Below are 17,926 nucleotides of genomic sequence, written 5' to 3'. Positions count from 1 at the left end.
GTTTGACCCCAGTGGGGAAGGACCCATGTTTGTAACGTGATCTTAACAATATTGGTACCTCAAGATTAGATGGGCTTCACATATAGAAAGGGCATCAGAAATCAGTGTTTACAGGAAGTTGAATAGATTGAAGGATTAGGTTCTGTTCTGTACCTCAGTCTATAGGAAAAATATAAATATGGGAGAGAATTGTATTTCTGTGGAAAAGTGATACAATCAAGGGTTTTATCTTATCCCTCCACGATACCAAAATATAAACCTTGAGCACTTTCTTTTTTCAGTTCTTTTCAAAGGGATAATTATTGTTCAGTTCACATTCAGGAATGGTCTTTTCAAAGAGTGGTTATGCACTCTTTTCTGCCTCATCTCTGATGAGGCATACTGTGGAGTCCTGGCAATAAAAGTGATCATTAGTGCAGGGATTTCAAACACAGTGGAGCTCTTTTTATTGAGGTTTATCAGAAGAAGGGAAGACTATAGTTTGAAAAATCCTCACTGCTAATTCTAATTGATCTGCTGGAAATTTGGGACCTCTTCATGCCATTTTATCTTGCGCTGTGGAAAATCACAGCTTTGCAGAGGTATAGCATGGTGCTCAGTAAATGTTTATCAAATGCAAAAATGTTAATTGTTTAAAAAGCTATCACACAATGCTGTCGTCTTGTCCCTTCTTGAAACAAACAAACAAACAAAGCACCTTCAATGTCTCCTAGTTTTTTTTTAGATTGAGCTGGATCTTCTTAGACTATCACAAAAGGTCTTTCTTAATTTGTATTTTTTTTAATGTTTTCGCTGGGTGATGCATAGCAGTATCTGAAAGTGACTTTATGAGTTCATGAACTGATGCTACTGGTCATTTCCATGAAAGGTTTTATTTTCATGACAAACAAAGACCAACAGTGCTGAAAAAATCCTGATTTAATCTTCCTACTCTGTTTGTGTATGTGGCTTCTGTAGCTATAGCAGCCATTTGGTAACTTTGAAATTACAAGCATGACGGACCAACAGAAATTCAGAGATGCCAACTCTGACACTGTGAACTCAATGCCAGCAAACGCCCATATGATTTGATATTAAAAAGTCTTATATTTTACTCACTGTGATATATGACATGCATGTCAGTTAATTTCTTTGCCCCTTTACACTGGTTCTCTCTTCTCTTCTCAGACTAATGTACTCCTTGTCATTCATTCTTTACATCCCAGTTGAAAATTTACTCCTTTTGTAAGCATTTCCTGGACTCCCTCAGGCAAATCCATTCATTATTTCATCTATGTTCTAGTGCCAGTTTATCTATGTTTTATTAACATTTATCCCACTTAGTGTAACTCATTCTTTTGTGTTGTCACTGTCAACAAATTGTTTGCCCTTCAAGAGCAAGTGTCATATACTTTATATTTTCAACAAATAAGTGCTTAAGGAATTAATCTATGCCCAGTGGGCTTGGCTGCAATGTCCAAATGCATAAAGTATTATTAACATTTTCCCCTATGGCTTTCCTTCTCTGAGAATAAATTTTATTTAGTGGCTCTTATGGGCAAATGAACACAGAACCCCTACAGTCAATTTGCGGGACAAATAATTTCTCTAGAAATCACCCCAGGGGTCACTGCAGGGATTGTTGAGGACATTCTTAATGAGCTTTCTTGTCTTAGAATGCTACACAAAATGTTATTGTTAATAACATTTTAGTTTAATTCTACTCTTTCCTCAAAATGCTAATAGTGTGAATATAGTTTCCTATAAGTGAAGAAATACTATTTTAACATCTGTTGGCTCATTATTCAGAGTAGACTGGGAGTATAAATAACCAAGATAATGGAACAGAAGACTGTCTAGGAGCAAAGTGATTTTACCATTTCAAAATGATTTCACTCTTCCACCATTGAGGTTAACCAGGCTGGAGAATATTTTTCTTTTCATTGTTTTAATGGGTTTCAATGAGCTTTCTAACAACAATTTACTCTAATTTTACTTTCTTTCCTGAAACACTGTTTATGGTTTAAAAAAACTCTTTATATTTATATGCAAGTGAGTCAGACTGATGATCAGACAACTTATTTTGAAAACCTAAAGGCATCTTACTGTAATGGTTTCATAACTAAAGGATGAAGGAAAGACAGATGGAGAAGCAATTGAGTTCGACTAAAATAATCTAAATCTTGGCAGAGCAACGCTGTATTTGGAAAATGATACCTTGATACTACCACACTGGAGTAAATTAAACCTATCATGATTTTAGCCTAGACAGAAAATATTTCAGTCCTTGCTAGATAAATTTTTGAGATATTGCTAAATTCTCCTTGAGGTGTCATTTTGACATAGTAAATATTCAAATTATAAATCCTTAACTACACTTGATATATTTGATTTACTAGTTGTTCATATTTACTACTTTTTAATCTATCACCAAAAATCATCTCCATTCCTTTAATACAAGTATTTCTCCCAGTAACTTATTTATTCTTTGCTCTTCTTTAATTGTTCTCTGTGTACTTGCTTTCATTTAAAAAAAAAGTGAAAACACCTTCAAGTCTCTATTTTGTTTTGATTACAGCACTACGGTCTATATTAAAAGTTAATAATACAAACTTAAATCCCTACAGGAGATTGGCAGGTGATATAAATGAGTGAAGTGAAAGTCACTCAGTCGTGTCTGACTCTTGTGACCCCATGGACTATATAGTCCATGGAATTCTCCAGGCCAAAATACTGGAGTGGGTAGCCTTTCCCTTCTCCAGGGGATTTTCGCAACCCAGGGATCAAACCCAGGTCTCCCGCATTGCGGGCAGATGCTTTACCAGCTGAGCCACCAGGGAAACCTGATGTAAATGAGAGAGTGGGCCAGATGTAGACCAGTGTGGAGAGTGGATTTGTGAGGCTGTTGAGTCAAAAGAATACTACACCATCTGAAGTGGGTAGGTGGGTAGTTGCTACTTCAGTTCAGTTCAGTCACTCAGTCGTGTCTGACTCTTTGCAACCTCATGAATCGCAGCACGCCAGGCCTCCCTGTCCATCACCAACTCCCGGAGTTCACCCAGACTCACGTCCATCGAGTCAGTGATGCCATCCAGCCATTTCATCCTCTGTCGTCCCCTTCTCCTCCTGCCCCCAATCCCTCCCAGCATCAGAGTCTTTTCCAATGAGTCAACTCTTTACATGAGGTGGCCAAAGTACTGGAGTTTCAGCTTTAGCTCTTTCTAATTTTTAATGGGCTATTTCATTTTTTTCCCAAGCAGGTTATGTATCCAGGTATTTTTGTGAAATTTTTCATTTAAAAAAATTGTTTCAGGGAGCTTCTCTGAATTCCAGTGGTAAAAGACCCTGCACTTCCACTGTAGGGGGCCTGGGTTCAACCCCTGATGGGGGAACTAAAATCTGTGATGTCTCACTATGGGGGCACACTCAAAAAAAAGGTGCTATAGTATCTAGGCATGAATCGTCATTGATTGATAACATCACAAAGAGAAAGATGATGGAAAACTTAAGAAGTGATCCTATAAAAAAGGTAAGTAAATCACAATGAACAGAATATAACTTCTAGATCCTGCTCCCAATTTACAAGAACACAGAGACTCAGGAACTCATTAAATTACACCATGGGGATGCAGTCAGCACAATCCAGCCTTGTAAGAAACTGCAGGGTCCACAACACAGTTTCTTCAAGAAATAATTGCAAGAGAAAAAAAGGACATGGAGGGGGAATTTGTAGACCAAAGGAAGTTTAAAAGGTACATCAACCAGCTGCAATGTATAAACCTCTATAGATCTTGATTTTTTTAAATGATAAACAAGAAAAAAAATTTCATAACTATGTGCAGTTTTGAATGTTAACTAGACTTATTATGGTGATCATTTTGCAAATTATACAAGTACTGAATCTTATGTTGTACACCCCAAATTAATATAGCATTATATCTCAATTATATCCCAATAAAAATAAATAAAATTTTAAAAATTATAACATTTATGCAGCTTCCTTGGTGGTTCAGATGGTAAAGAATCTGCCTGCAATGCAGGAGACCAACTTCAATTCCTGAGTATGGTGATCTTTTTGCACACTTAACAAATATTGAACCTTATGTTGTATACCCGAATCTAATAACATTATATCTCAATAAAAAATAAAACATTTTTTAAATTATAATATTTATGAGTTGCTGCCTGGATATTTGATATCAAGGAAATATATGATAAGGTTAATGAGGGTCATATTAGAACATCAATCTAATCTCTAGAGATACCTATAAAAATATTCACAGATAGAATTTCAGAAATACATTCATATTTTAAAAAAGAAAATACGGGGCAGACATGCCATATGTCTGTCAGCTGGCTGTGGTTTATATGTTGCCAGTGTGCAAATTCTAATCTCTAAGAATATATACAACTAATTTATTTCTCATTATCGTTAAACAGTAGTATATTTTAATTATATGGAGGAGATATAAAGATGTATAGGCCAACATTTTCACTTGGGGAATATGAGATACATAAAGCAAACCTTAGAAAAAAAAATAATAGCACCACTTTTTCACCTATTGTCTTAATATTAAACTCAATAAATGAATCTTTAATTGCTTATGGATTGAATAAGATAAGCAATTTCCCAGATTTTTTGTCTTATAGTGCTTTTGAGTAATAACAAATTTAAGTTAGTCAGCAGCTTGTGAGGCACTTCTGCTGTAAGATGTATTGCTTAAAATTCTTTTTTAATAAAATATAATTTAAGATATATACATTTATTATTTTATTTTATTGGCCACACCATATAGCATGTGGGATCTTAGTTACCCAACCAGGAATGGAACCTGTTGTCCCCCACAGTGGATGCAAAGAGTTCTAACCACTGGACTGCCAGGAAAGTTCTTGCGAAACGTATTTCTAAGCCAACAATCTTCGCTAAGTCTGCCAGTCACTTAATGCCTTCATACAACACACTGCAAAATGACACCGTTTGGGGAGTGATCATATCCTCCTCCAGTATCTCTGGGGACAATTTATCATTCATTTGTTAGAATCACTGAATTCTGACTAATCCCCTGAATCTTACTTGAGGAATAAAATTTAAGAGATTCCAAGGATACTGTTATCTCAGACCCTCCAGAGCTCCACTGTATGGAAACTGGGCATCACCAGCCACTGGCATGTACACAGGGCTCGATAAAGGCTGGTTCCTTTCCCCTTCACCCTGACCACACTCGGTGAAGGCCCTCTAATGAGTAAGAAGAATTACCTGCTAGTAAGCATTCTGGGGATGCGGAGATTAAGGATGGCAGTAGAGGATACACTGTAAGCATAGTGAAATACCCAAGGGATTTTGCAGTATATAGACCCTCTCCCTGTAGGCAAATCGAGGTCAGTGAGGTAGAGAGAACATGTGAAATCTAAAAAACCTCCCCAAACAATAATAGTATTTTATCTTTGTGGTGATGCCAGGCTCATGGCCTCCTGGGACCCCCATCCCCTTGTTAAGAATCACTGCTTTAAGGAATGGATCTCAGAATCTTAAATGTGTGTCTATTATTCTCTCAGTCATGTCTGACTCTTTGCAACCCCGTGGACTGTAGCCCGCCAGGCCCCTCTGTCCATGAAATTCTCCAGGCAAGAACATTGGAGGGGGTAACCATTTCCTTCTCCCGGGGATCTTCCTGACCCAGGGATTAAAAACTGTGTCTCCTACATGAAAGGCAGTTTCTTTAACATCAGAGCCACTAGGGAAGCCCCAGGATCTTAAATTAGAGAATTCAAATAGCAAGCATATTGCTATTCTGGTCTAACCCACCATCTACCTTAGGAAATCATTCTGTACATTTCTCAAGTATATCAAATTTAAAAGTAAATCTTAAAATCACAAGAATCATGTTCTATTGGTCTCTATTGACTCAGATGCCTATTTCATGCCACAAATGTGAAGACAACCTTATGGTTATTTTTTAAAGGTAATATGTTTAGTGTTATATAATTATTAGAACAATAAATTATATAAAATACTTGCAGTCAACTTGAGGAATACTTGTCTACAAAATACCATGCTTACAGGTAGGTGTGAAATAACTCACAAGCAGCAGAAAGAAGAAAAAAAAAAAACTGTTTATCCATTGTTAACTATGCAATAAATTACAGAATAAGTAATAAGAAACCAAAAATTGATATGAACACAGAACTGGGTTTCATATGTAGCCACTCTGGGGCTACTACAATTTTATGTATAGAAATAACTTGGAAACAATGTGGAGTAGAAGCAATGATCCCTCACGGGCCATTTATCACCTGTAACTACCCAGGGTTAATCCTGCCTCCTATCTGATGCTTCCTTGCACTGAGGGCAACTACTTACACATATTTCTGATATCTTTCATTTGCAATATCCTGAGAGTTATGTCACTTCCTCCGTGCATCTTCCCTGGAGGATCTGACTTGTTTTGTGAAGTAGGAATCACATATATTAACATAGATTTGGGGCATTCATCACACTGTAGAGCCTGCGAGCCACAACTACTGACGCCCGCAGCCTAGAGTCCGTGCTTTGCAACAAAAGAAGCCACCAGAATAAGTCCCTGCTTCACAGTTAGAGAGTAGCCCCCATTCGCTGCAACTAGAGAAAGCCTGAGCACAGCAGTGAGGTCCCAGAGCAGCCAAAAATAAACAAATAAATACATAATGAAAGACAAATTCAAAAGCTAATCGTCAAGACATGAAATGATTGATTCTTCTTGCAATTCCTGTAAAAGCTACCATGTTTCTACTCCTTTCTTTCTCCCTTCATGTTCCTGCCACCTCTTCTCAACAAGCTGCCCCTCTGGTCTGTCAAAGGGCTTCTGTGGCAACAGGCTGGCAATGGGCGTTCCATACCAGCTGTGCCCGATTGGCACAAAGTCTCCCAGGGCTGGCATAAGACGAACCATGCTACGTAATCATTTTTGTGACAGGTAGGCACCCACAGTGGAGTTGAAAGTAAGTCGGAACCCCAGGATTTCTTATCATTATAAAAATACATTTTCAAAGTTCCAGTACTGTTTATTGATCGTATAGATTTTTGTAAAATGAGAGTACTAACCTAAGGGGATGACTTTTTAAATACTAGGGACTTCTATTATGTTCTTCATTAAAAGCAGAAGGAAAACTCCTATCTACAAATGAACATTCCTTTGAGGGTCACAGTTCCATACAGCACAAATCTGGGTTTAAACCTCAGGTGAGACGGATGGAATTTATTTTTGTCAGACTCACCCCAGTTTCTCTTAGGTGCCTCGGCCCATTTTGTGAGGTGAGAGTTTGGGAATTTTGTCTGAGGTTTGAAAGGGTATCATCATCCCAGTCTTTGGCACTGTGAGGACTTGGCCCTCGTCCTCTGTATGCTGGCACGGCAGGCATCACGCTTGCCCCTAATTGTCAGCGCACACCCAGGTCACTGGGTCACCTCTCTTTCCTCTCAGAGAGTTCCTTGCTGTCCTCTGCTCTGCAAGAGATTTATCTGCTCCTTCTCCACCACGCCAAGTTACATAATGCTCTGTGAGGTCGGCTAAAGGCTTCTAACCCCTCATCGCTCTCCAGGCAGGGGACAATTCTGCTGCTTCCAAGGCTTGCTGGGCCACAGGAACTTCTGTGACTGTCTCGGGTTCATCTGACTGAGAGTACTCCACAAACCTTTATCTCAGGAATCTTGCCTCTAAGGACTCTCCCAAGGAAGCAGGGCACCGCTTACCCTTCTGCATGCATGCGTGCTCAGTCACTTCAGTTGTATCTGACTCTTTGTGACCCCATGGACTGTGGCCCTCCAACCTTCTCTGTCTGTGGGATTCTCCAGACAAGAATACCAGAGTGGGTGGCCATGCCCTTCTCCAGAGGATCTTCCCAACTCAGGGATCAAATCCTCATTTCTTATGTCTCGTGCACTGACAGGCGGATTCTTTATCACTAGCACCACCTACTCTTCTGATTATGTGAGAAAAACAGCTCCTCTCCATGACAGAACTGGGTCTGGCATGCACTTCTTTTCCTTTTCCTGTTCCTCCTCTTTCATTTTCTCTGTTTAATCAACTTTATCATCATGTAATTTGAGTACAATAAAATGCATATTAAGTAATCAGTTCAAGGAGTTCTGAAAACTGTACATGGCTGTAGAATCATCATTACAATCAAGATACAGAATTTCATCACCTGCCCTCATGCCCTTTGCAATCAACAGCATTTCCCAAATCCAGAATCAGGCAACCACAGATCTGCTTTTCATTATGACAAATTTCACCTGTTCTAGAATTTCATACCAATGGGGTCAAGCAATGTGTACTCTTTTGTCTTTGACTTCTTTCACTCTCATTGTTGTTCAGTCATTCAATCACGTCCAACTCTGCGACCCCATAGACTGCAGCATGCCAGGCTTCCTCATCCTTCACCATCTCCTGGCGCTTGCTCACACTCACGTCCATTGAGTTGATGATGCCATACAACCACCTCATCCTGTGCCATCCCCTTCTCCTCCCGCCCTCAATCTTTCCCAGCACCAGAGTCTTTTCTAATGAACCAGCTCTTTGCATCTGGTGGCCAAAGTACTGGAGCTTCAGCTTCACCTTCATAAGGATTTTGAAATTCCCATATTTTGTTAGAGAAATAGTATTTAGTTCCTTTTTATTCTGTTGTTTGAAATACCAGTTTGCCTATCTGCCTACCTGACAATGGACATTCGTGATGTTTTGAATTCAGAAGTATTACTACTGTAGCGCTCATGTACAATTATTGTTTGGATATAAAGTTTGATGTCTCTTGGTTCAACATGTGGATCTAGAGTTTGGGGGTTGAATGATGAGTTTGATTAACTTTACAGGAAAATGCCAAATTGTTTATTGGAGTAATTGTTTCATTTCACATTCCCACTAACAATGTCTGAGAATTCCAGTTCCCTACATCCTTGCCAATACCTGATATATTGTTAAGCCTTTTCATGTTAGCCATTCTAATGGGTCTATTGCAGTTTATCATTTTAGCATTAATTTTCCCAATGAAAATTTATAATGAAAATTTTTGTATATGCTTATTAATAATTTCTATTTTTTGTGAAACATCTATTCAACTCTTTTGCCAATTTATAAATGGATTTTTCTCTTGTGAGTTGTACGTGTTCTTTATATATTATGGATACAAGTCTGCATGGAACAACAGACTAGTTCCAAACAGGAAAAGGAGTATGTCAAGGTTGTATATTGTCACCCTGCTTATTTAACTTATATGCAGAGTACATCATGAGAAACACTGGGCTGGAAGAAGCACAAGCTGGAATCAAGATTGCTGGGAGAAATATCAATAACCTCAGATATGCAGATGACACCACCCTTATGGCAGAAAGTGAAGAGGAACTAAAAAGCCTCTTGATGAAAGTGAAAGAGAAGAGTGAAAAGGTTGGCTTAAAGCTCAACATTCAGAAAACTAAGATCATGGCATCTGGTCCCATCACTTCATGGGAAGTAGAAGGGGAAACAGTGTAAACAGTGTCAGACTTAATTTTTTGTGGCTCCAAAATCACTGCAGATGGTGACTGCAGCTATGAAATTAAAAGACGCTTACTCCTTGGAAGGAAAGTTATGACCAACCTAGATAACATATTAAAAAACAGAGATATTACTTTGCCAACAAAGGTCCGTCTAGTCAAGGCTATGGTTTTTCCAGTGGTCATGTATGGACATGAGAGTTGGACTGTGAAGAAAGCTGAGAGCCGAAGAATTGATGCTTTTGAACTGTGGTGTTGGAGAAGATTCTTAAGAGTCCCTTGGACTGCAAGGAGATCCAACCAGTCCATTCTAAGGAGATCAGCCCTGGGTGTTCATTGGAAGGACTGATGCTGAAACTGAAACTCCAATACTTTGGTCACCTCATGTGAAGAGTTGACTCATTGGAAAAGACCCTGATGCTGGGAAGGATTGGGGGCAGGAGGAGAAGGGGACAACAGAGGATGAGATGGCTGGATGGCATCACCGACTCAACAGACACGAGTTTGAGTAAACTCCGGGAGTTGGTGATGGACAGGGAGGCCTGGCGTGCTGTGATTCATGGGGTTGCAAAGAGTTAGACATGACTGAGTGACTGAACTGAACTGCAATACATATCGGATACATGGATTTAAATATTTCTTCCCATTCATACCTTGCCTTTTTATTAATCATGTCTTCCAAAGAGCATCATTCATTTGAAATCGTGTCTTTCAAATTAAGAAGATTTTAATTTTGATGAGATCAAATTCATTATTTTTTTATGGTTTGTTTCCTAAGAAATTATTGTACTCCAAAGTTGAAAGATTTCTGTTTTCTTCTAAAATATTTATAATTTTAGTTTTTACAATATATCTTATTTATGCCTTATTTTGAGTAAATTTTTAGGTATGTTATAAAAGTTATGGTCAAGGCTCATAGCTTTTCCATATAGATATCTAAATGTTTCAGTATCATTTATTGAAAAGTTTATCATTTCCTCATTGAATTATCTTTGGTCTTAACCTACACTATGCTGCTGCTCCTGCTGCTGCTAAGTTGCTTCAGTCGTGTCCGACTCTGTGCGACCCCATAGACGGCAGCCCACCAGGCTCCCCCATCCCTGGGATTCTCCAAGCAAGAACACTGGAGTGGGTTGCCATTTCCTTCTCCAATGCATGAAAGTGAAAAGTGAAAGTGAAGTCGCTCAGTCGTGTCTGACTCTTAGCAATCCTATGGATTGCAGCCCACCAGGCTCCTCTGTCCATGGGATTTTCCAAGCAAGAGTACTGGAGTAAGTTATTTCTAGACTCTATTCAATTGATCTATATTTATTATTATACAAATCATATTTATATTCAGCCTTAAAATAATTTTTCTTTTTTGTAAGTCATTTGCATTTTAAAGTAAATTTTATAATCCATTTATTAATATATACATTGCAGCTTACTGGGATTTTAACTAGGATTGCATTGAATTTATAGAACTACTTGGGGAAAACTGACATCTTAAGAGTATTCAGCCTTCCAGTCCATGAAACTGGTATATTCCCATTTATTTACCTTTAATTATCTCAGTGAATTTTACCATTATTTGGGTAGAAGTCTTGTCTGTATTTTGTTAAATTTATCTTCAAATATTTTGCATTTCATATTGATATAGATTTTCTACCAATATAGTCTATATTTGAAACTGTTAATGCTTGATAACACAGAGTTCAGCAGAATCTCCTAATGGTATTACGAGCAACCCGAAGTCTTTTACCCTGATCTTTTAACGCACTAAGGAAATGCAGCCTGGAAACCTGCCCTGAGCTGAACAAAGACTGGACAGAAATGCTTATCTGTCAAAGTGAGGTCTTAATACTGAGACACACAGTAAACAAAATAAAAACAGTTTTAAGGTTGAAAAACATGCTGTAAGTATCAGGATTTATAAAGCCAAAGAGACAGACAAAGATTTAAGTAGAAGTCATTTTGACTTCTGCTCCTAAGAAGACTTGCTGCCATATAACAAAGCTATTTTTGGCAAAAGTCGATATAGGAAGATAAACAGATGAATTAGTCAAAAATGTTATATTTACTTGGAAAATAAGAGTTAATTCTTACTACATCTACTGACAGAATATCAAACAGAAATTGTTCACAGAAGGACATGGACTCAGATGGAAAGTGAGAAAATACAAATGTTGTGTCAATAGGATAAATAGGGATTGTTCACCTCCACTGTCTTATTTTATATTCCAGGATAGTATTACCACATGGGCTTCCCTATGGTAAAGAATCCACCTGCCAATGCAGGAGATATGGTTCCATGATACAGCAAGATCCCCTGGAGAAGGAAATGGCTACCCACTCCAGTATTCTTGCCTGGAAAATCTCATGGAGAGAGGAGCCATGGGGTCACAGAGTCGGACACAGCTGAGTACATCACAGACATCTCCCCAGAGGGAGACCATCCATGGTTTTGTACAAACCCACATCAACAGAGAAAGGGAAGAATGGCGACAGAATTGAGTACGTGAAGGTTCAGTTCAGTTCAGTTGCTCAGTCGTGTCTGACCCTTTGTGACCCCATGAATCGCAGCACGCCAGGCCTCCCTGTCCATCACCAACTCCTGGCGTTCACTCAGACTCACGTCCATCGAGTCAGTGATGCCATCCAGCCATCTCATCCTCTGTCATCCCCTTCTCCTCCTGCCCCCAATCCCTCCCAGCATCAGGGTCTTTTCCAATGAGTCAACTCTTCATATGAGGTGCCCAAGTATTAGAGTTTCAGCCTCAGTATCAGTCCTTCCAATGAACACCCAGGACTGGTCTCCTTTAGGATGGACTGGTTGGATCTCCTTGTAGTCCAAGGGACTCTCAAGAGTCTTCTCCAACACCACAGTTCAAAAGCATCAATTCTTTGGCACTCAGCTTTCTTCACATGAAGGTTACAGAGGTTAAATATTTTGCCGAACATCACTTAGCTTGGTGGTAGAATTAGGACTTGAATCCACCTCTGACTACAAAACTGTGTTTTTGTTTTGTACTCTATTTTCCCATATTATAAAAAAAAAAATGTTTTTGGTGGAGGGAGGGAGGTTTTATGGAAAATGGAGGCTGCAACACGTGTATATCTGACCATGTTTTCTTTCTATTTCTGTATAGCATCCAAAATAAACATCTTGATAGAAACTTGATAGAAACATAAGGATGTTTCTGGGTCTATTTCCTTCAGGAAAGAATATTTGTTACGCATTTTCTGGTGACAAGCAGAAACAAAGAACAGAACAGAGGTTTAGCCTTTCTAAAGCCTCAGATCTCATGATCCCTGAGGGGATTTAAGGAATTGTTTGTGTATCTAATCTAAAATACTTAAAAAGACATTCTAAAACTTTTTCCTTAAACGGGATGTGGCATGGATTTACCTCAAGTTCCTTTGCTTGTAACTTATAAGACACAGAGAGAAGCAAAAATGTCCCAGTTTTGTCAACATGTATATTTTAAGAGGAAAATATATCTTGACTTGTTTTTTCAACTTTGGAGAACTTATTTGGTTCCATAAGCAGCAAATATAAAGCCTCATATAAAATGCATACAAGCCCAAGGCTGAGAAGCATCAAAACCATTCCCACAAAAATTTCTCCCCCATTCAGCTTCTGTACAAGGTGTTTCCTGCAATTTTTATATTTTGAAAATTTCCTCATATTTCATACATAACCTGCAATCCCAACTTTCAAGTAACAGTGCTGAAACTTTTCTGAAAATACTCTCAGAGGAAGCTTTTGAAGATGAAAATAAAAAAGCTGTTTTGATGTTACAGCTGGGAGTTAGCAGTGTAGCGATTTATGACTTCAGGTCATTCAAGAGCCCTTAAGAGACACAACAGACTTATTGTGGTGACAATGAAGCCATGTATACAAAGGTCAAATCACTATGCAGTCCAGCTGGCTTAACCAAATATTACATGTCAATTACACTTCAGCAAGAAAATCAACGAGAGTGGAGTTAAGGAGAAAAACAGTCTTCCTTTGCTAATTTTAATTTTAGGAACAAAAAAGTAAGAGTCTGCACAGAAAATAAAGTAAACCATAATTGGAGCAGTCATGAGGTATCATATAAAACCATCTGTTGCTTTCCCCAAAAAAATAAATAAAAAAATTTAAAACCTCCAATTAAAATAAATAAATTTATATTAAAAAAAACAACAAAAAGATAAAGTGTTTGGGAAAATGTCAGACATAAATAAAACAAAAGTCAGTAATACGCTTTACTTTTCCCTCACTGCCTTAAGCAGGCTTTCAGTATTAGAAACATAGCACCTCAGTTCTTAGTTCAGAATTTGTCACTACAGATTATATTAATATTAGAATAAGTTATTCAAAGAGTATAGAATCATCTTCCAATAAAATAAGATTGAGAAAAAATTGGGAAGAGAAAACAAAGATGGGCAGCAGTCAGAGATATGGTTTACTTGTACTCATTGAATATAACCATGAGTAATTTCTGTTTCACTAGAGACAGTAGAATTCAATGCAATTAGCTCCAAAGAAGACATACAGATGGCTAACAAACACATGAAAAGATGCTCAACATCACTCATTATCAGAGAAATGCAAATCAAAACCACTATGAGGTACCATTTCACGCCAGTCAGGATGGCTGTGATCCAAGAGTCTACAAGCAATAAATGCTGGAGAGGGTGTGGAGAAAAGGGAACCCTCTTACACTGTTGGTGGGAATGCAAACTAGTACAGCCACTATGGAGAACAGTGTGGAGATTCCTTAAAAAACTGGAAATAGAACTGCCTTATGATCCAGCAATCCCATTGTTGGGCATACACACTAAGGAAACCAGAAGGGAAAGAGACACGTGCACCCCAATGTTCATCGCAGCACTGTTTATAATAGCCAGGACATGGAAGCAACCTAGATGCCCATCAGCAGATGAATGGATAAGAAAGCAGTGGTACATATACACAATGGAGTATTACTTAGCCATTAAAAAGAATACATTTGAATCAGTTCTAATGAGGTGGATGAAACTGGAGCCTATTATACAGAGTGAAGTAAGCCAGAAAGAAAAACACCAATACAGTATACTAACGCATATATATGGAATTTAGAAAGATGGTATTAATTACCCTGTATACGAGACAGCTAAAGAGACACTGATGTATAGATCAGTCTTATGGACTCTGTGGAATAGGGAGAGGGTGGGGAGATTTGGGAGAATGGCATTGAAACATGTATCATATCATGTATGAAACGAGTCACCAGTCCAGGTTCGATGTACGATACTGGATGCTTGGGGCTGGTGCACTGGGACGACCCAGAGGGAGGGTATGGGGAGGGAGGAGGGAGGAGGGTTCAGGATGGGGAACACAGGCATACCTGTGGCGGATTCATTTCGATATTTGGCAAAACTAATACAATATTGTAAAGGTTAAAAATAAAATAAAATTTAAAAAAAAGAAAGAAATGCATTATTTTGTGCATTATATTGCAAAATTACTAGACTTTTAAAAAATTTCTCCAACCACAAAACTTTAACAAATCTTCAATACAAAAGTCAAAAGCATGAGGTTGTGGCAAGCACTGTCTTATCATCCATATTTGATTTTAAATGTTAACCATATTTGTATGCATTAGATAAAAGCACTGATTCATTCACCCATTCCAAAATTATATTTAGATTATACAACCTATCAACTACTTTGCTGGACACTGGAAATAGAAGACAAAAGTGATCATGAAACGCTGGACACATGAATGCAGGAGTCAAAGCAGAGAAGTCACCTAGAATTTACAGTAATACATGAGTACTACTATCTACTCTGTTATGTACTATAGCAGAGGTATTTATGAGAAAGAATGGAGGGTCATGGAAGTTGCACTTGATTTCAGGGAGGGTTTCCTGAGAATTGACATTTGAGCCTTTAATGATTTTGAAGATAATGAATATTGTCCTATACTAATCTGAGTATTATGATTCTGTGGTATATGTGGGAACTCCAAATTAAGCAATTTCTTATTAATACCCTAGGAACCACCTCTGTATCTTTTCCAGCTTTTAAAATTCACAAACTTGGTCATGGGTTTTAAAACCCAAATTTTCCTATAATTTTTCACTTACTATTGGCACTGCTTTTAGTTATATATTACATTGATTAATTGGTTATTGCTTATTGGAATATTGGTTAGTCATAAAAATTAAAATATTCAAATCTTTCAAACTGTACACAACAAAGAAAATTGGTGTTAACAATTAAAGGTACACAGTGAAACAGCCTTAACATTTTAAAAGGGCAATATATTAATTAACAATATCTCAGCCTAAAATATATTGAAACCAATAAACATTACAAGAAACTTAGGCTGTGTTTAAAATTCTTAATTGGATAGGCTCTATTTGCTGCCATTCTTTCTAAAAATCTTTTAATTATTTGCCATCATTAAGAACTCCATGCTGAGTTATCATTTTCTTCCTTAACATTTTTCTGATATATTATGCACCCTAAAAGCTAGAATGTTCTAACCATACTTTTATTTTCAAGTGCTAAATTTCTTAAGTCTAACATCACTAGCTTTCCATGATTTGGGTATTTTCAAGACACTCTTTAGCAAATTGGGAGACTATTGCAGTTCAAGGCATATGTGATAAAGGTCAATATTTTTTATCAAGAAAATAAAGAGATGATAGACAAATCAATCTATATTGTGTTTCAATATATTAACTGGAAGGGAAGCAAACAGACATATGCATCACCATCTGTATATTTACAAACTCTTTTTCACTACAATGTTGTTATCATGCAAGTAAATGACTTGGAATCTGAAATGAGAATGTAGAAAGCAGGTAGAATAAACTTTAAGACCAAATAGATACAATTAATTTGTCTCTTCTTTTGGATTCCTGTCTATAATAAATGCTAACATATCATCAACTTTAATTATTATTTTGCATTTATTGAGCACCTGCTGTGTTAAAAAAACGTCCTTTGACTTACAACAGGAACTCTAAGTCCATGAGTGTGCTCAGTCGCTCAGTCTTCTCTGACTCTTTGTGGACCCTGTGGACTGTAGCTCACCAGGCTTCTATGTACATGGAATTTTTGCAGGCAAGAATACTGGAATGGCTTGCCATTTCTTCTTCCAGGGGATCTTCCCGACCCAGGGATCGAACCAGCATCTCCTGCATCTCCTGTACTGGCAAACAGATTCTTTACCACTAGCGCCACCTGGGAAGCCTCCCAAACCATGAGTACATAGTTCCCTAAAAGAACCTCTTCCAGCTGCAGCCACCTACTCAATGGACCCTGTGTTTATATTCCCGAAGGTGCCTCACAAGGAAACTTTGGCAAAAGCTAAAGAGATTGATTTAGAAGGTATACAGTTGGGGTTTGCTGTGTGTCGTTAAGAGAACTTCTCAAACATTAGCTCACAGCTGAATTGTTAAAATGTGGTTATTGGACTCCACCTCCAGAGTTCCTGATTCGAGAGGTCGAGGAGGGGCCCCAAGAATTGGCATTTTTTTGCTGGGTCCCAGATGATACCAGTGCTGCTGGTTTGGGACCACTCTGGGACAACCACAGAGGTGGGACGTGGGCAGGACCCAGGCTGGCTCACTTTCTGATATGTCTTACATCCGTCTTCAGTTTCCCTCATCTCCACACAAGCCCCACTCCCCAATCCCCACATCTTTTCCCATATAATCCATCTCTCAGGGTAGCTAAGAATCTTTCTTTAGCACCTTATCAGTTCAGTTCAGTCGCTCAATCGTGTCTGACTCTTTGCGACCCCATGAATCGAAGCACACCAGGCCTCCCTGTCCATCACCATCTCCCGGAGTTCAGCAAAACTCATGTCCATCGAGTCGTGGATGTCATCCACCCATCTCATCCTCTGTCGTCCCCTTCTCCTCCTGCCCTCAATCCCTCCCAGCATCAGAGTCTTTTCCAATGAGTCAACTCTTCACATGAGCTGGCCAAAGTATTGGAGTTTCAGCTTTAGCATCACTCCTTCCAAAGAATACCCAGGACTGATCTCCTTTAGGATGTACTGGTTGGATCTCCTTGCAGTCCAAGGGACTCTGAAGAGTCTTCTCCAACACCACAGTTCAAAAGCATCAATTCTTCGGTGCTCAGCTTTCATCACAGTCCAATTTTCACATCCATACATGACCACTGGAAAAACCATAGCCTTGACTAGACAGATCTTTGTTGGGAAAGTAATGTCTCTGCTTTTGAATATGCTATCTAGGTTGGTCATAACTTTCCTTCCAAGGAGAGAGTGTCTTTTAATTTCATGGCTGCATCACCATCTAAAGTGATTTTGGAGCCCCCAAAAATAAAGTCTGACACCGTTTCCACTGTTTCCCCATCTATTTCCCATGAAGTGATGGGACCACATGCCATGATCTTAGTTTTCTGAATGTTGAGCTTTAAGCCAACTTTTTCACTCTCCTCTTTCACTTTCA

This window comes from Bos indicus x Bos taurus, unplaced genomic scaffold (genome assembly GCF_003369695.1).
Source record: "Bos indicus x Bos taurus breed Angus x Brahman F1 hybrid unplaced genomic scaffold, Bos_hybrid_MaternalHap_v2.0 SuperScaffold_100290, whole genome shotgun sequence".
NCBI lineage: Eukaryota > Metazoa > Chordata > Mammalia > Artiodactyla > Bovidae > Bos > Bos indicus x Bos taurus.
Note: the sequence above shows the minus strand (reverse complement) of the source record.